Source organism: Phalaenopsis equestris, unplaced genomic scaffold (genome assembly GCF_001263595.1).
Source record: "Phalaenopsis equestris unplaced genomic scaffold, ASM126359v1 Scaffold001019, whole genome shotgun sequence".
NCBI lineage: Eukaryota > Viridiplantae > Streptophyta > Magnoliopsida > Asparagales > Orchidaceae > Phalaenopsis > Phalaenopsis equestris.
This window is the reverse complement of record NW_018165458.1, coordinates 57,516-60,619: the sequence shown is the minus strand read 5'-3', so window position 1 is coordinate 60,619 and position 3,104 is coordinate 57,516.

The following is a 3,104-nucleotide window of genomic DNA, read 5'->3' as shown; positions in this document are numbered from 1 at the left end:
CCATGTCACATTAAGTGTCGACCATCTGATGATCTGATTAAGAGAAATTCAACTTATGTTAAGACTTATGTTAAGAAAGGCAGAGGTAGACCTAGGAAGACTTGAGCTTATTACATAAAAAATGATCTTAATTTATTAGAACTAAGTGAAAATATGACACTAAATATGACACATTGGAGAAAAAAGGGTTCATGTAGCCGACCCCACGTAGTGGAATTATGGCTTTGTTGTTGTTGTTGTTGTTGTGATGTCAATTGAGTAGTATTGTGATGGTTCTGCAGTGTTATTAGACTAATGTTATTATTGTGTTATTGTGATATTATTATAATGTTATTCAAATGTTATTGAGGTTTTAAAATGGTGTTATTTGATTGGTTTTATTGGAGTCCTATTATGGTGTTATTTTAATATTATTGCAGTGTTATTTAGGTATTATTGTGATTCTTTTATGTTATTGACGTATTTTTGTGGTGTTATTCAGATATTATTGAGGTATTATTATGGTGTTATTATGGTATTTTTTGTGATGTTATTAAGGTGTTATGAATGTGCTATTATGGTGTTATTTGAATGGCATTGTGGCGATTGTGTGGTGTTATTCGACGATGTTATCATGATGTTATTATGATATTATTGCGGTATTATTGTAGTGTTATTAAGGTGTTGTTGAAGTTTTATTGTGTTGTTATTAGAATTTTTTTTGTGAACTTTTTATTTTTATTTTTGTTGTTTTTAAGTCAACAGAAGAATACATTAAACTTAATGAAGTAAGCGTTTTAATATCCAAGTGGTAATAATTGTTTTTTCCTTCCTACTAAATTTATTTTCTATCGTAGAGATTTGTAAAAGAAACTTTAGGAAATTGAAGAGATGAATTCCAAGGCTAAGGGTCTGTTTGGTGCAACTGCAACTTATCCAGCTTATCCTGATAAGCAGCTTATCCTGATAAGCAGCTTATCCTGACAAGTTGATGATCTGCAGCTGATTTGGATAAGCTGCTGGCATTTTGGTTTGTGCATTTGGAAAACAACTGATTTGCAGTTGTTTCTGGATAAGTGACCATTCTGCCCCTGATTTGGATAAGCTGGCTAGTTATTTGATTTATGCGTTTGGAAAACAGTTGATTTGCAGCTATTTCTGACTATATATTTGATAGCTTAGAACAAAAAAAAAATCATAACAATTCATAACAGTTCTTTGATTTTTTGTAGAAATGTTGTCTTTGGTCCATACCAAATATAGTATGATTATAATATTATAAAATCATATTAATAATTTTTGAAAATATTGAAATAGAGGACTTCTAATAGTTAATCTTTTTCTTCCCTCCCAAAACTTAAATTTTTCAATATGAAATAATACAGGTGGACAGAAAAATATTTAAATATAAATAATACCTCAGTAGTTTAAGCATTTTCTTCATTCTGAAATTTTTGCAATCCTTCTCAAAGTTTCTACTTCACCTGGTCTGTAACATTAGAAGTTTTCTACACATATAAATCATTAGAGAAATTGCTGGGTAATGAAATCTTGAAATAAGTACAAAATTAAAATATTAAACAAACACAATAATTCACTAACACATCTACAATACTAAACAAAAGATAATTACAATTAAAATACAAAATAAAAATCACATTACAATACAATTCACAAAATACTAATCAACATTCATTATACTTCACATGCAAAATTTAACTGCCACATTAACTTTATAATAAAAATTAAAAATTATCCAATTACAACATAAAAATGAAAGTACAAATGCACACAAATATCCATTTCTCTTACAAAAGATTACAAAAATAAAAGTACAAGTATAAGTATATCAATTACATTTAGATATCAAAATCCCAAACTATGTCTTCATCTCCTTGATCAGCAGGTGCATTGGGTTGATACTGAGTATATCGGGGGCACTAAGGAAAAGTAACATCAGGCTTACCTCTGCAGTGTCAGGCCTGAGCTTCGTAGTAAGCTATCTCAAAACTTGAATGCCTCTGAAGGTACTCACTATCATAATCATGTCGACGTTTTAAACCTCTAATCCTTTCATTTATTAACTCTATAATTTTTTTGCTGCAAGGTCAACTCATTCATCAAGTCAGTTAGGGTAGGGGAACTAGAAGATGGAAGGTCATAACTTGTTGAGGGGACATCTCTACTAGTAGAAGGTTCTTGACTCCTACTTCCAGTTCTCCATTTTTCATGGGATTCATAAGTTTTCAAATTAGCTTTACTAATGAGTTTCATAGGGTAAACCCATTCCTCATCACCTCCAGCTTCCACTCCAGAAAGTTGACAAAGTGCATAAATAAGGTCAGGATGTCCTAGACCTCAACTTGTTTCACTCCTTGTCGTGGTTAATATATTCTTATAAATAACTCTCCCCACATTTATAGTTTGATTATTCTGAATACAGAAATTTAGAATAGCTTTATCTCTTGTTACCTCACTATGGTGATAGGTCGGTAACAGAGTAGAAGAAATAAAATAGTGACACGTTTTAGATGTGGTATTTAACATGGAAGTAGAAAAATTTACCCGTTCTCGTTGTTTAATCTTCAACGTTCCTTTCCCATTAGTGAGAAAGTTAATCACATCATTTAAGGGGCCTTCCATAGTACTGAAGGATTAATAGTGGCAGTTATAAGAGTCTGGGACTTCATAAAAGGTGTTAATGCGGGTGACATTAAATTCAACAGGGAATCTCCACACTTGAACGATTTCGTCTTCAGAATAGAATACGTTGGCATAGAATTCTTTCACAATATTTGCAGCAGCTTTATTGATGGTGTAACAGAAGTTTTGGCACCTCCGCTCGGTAATAACTCGTTCAATTTCTCCTCCCGGACTCTCAAAAACTCGATCCTGTATGCATTTCTTTCCTTCAAATACTGAAGTAAATCTTGATTGAGCCTTTGCATTGACAAAGTGAAACTCGTCGAACTCAAGTCGTCTCTTTTATCGTGGAGCCATTTCAATCTAATCACAATTATAAAAAAATTCTAAAATATACTTCAAATGTGCAAATAATGGCTTCCAAGAGTAATTCTGAGAGTTCAACACTAAGTTCCATGAATTTCTTCCCAATATTTTCTTCA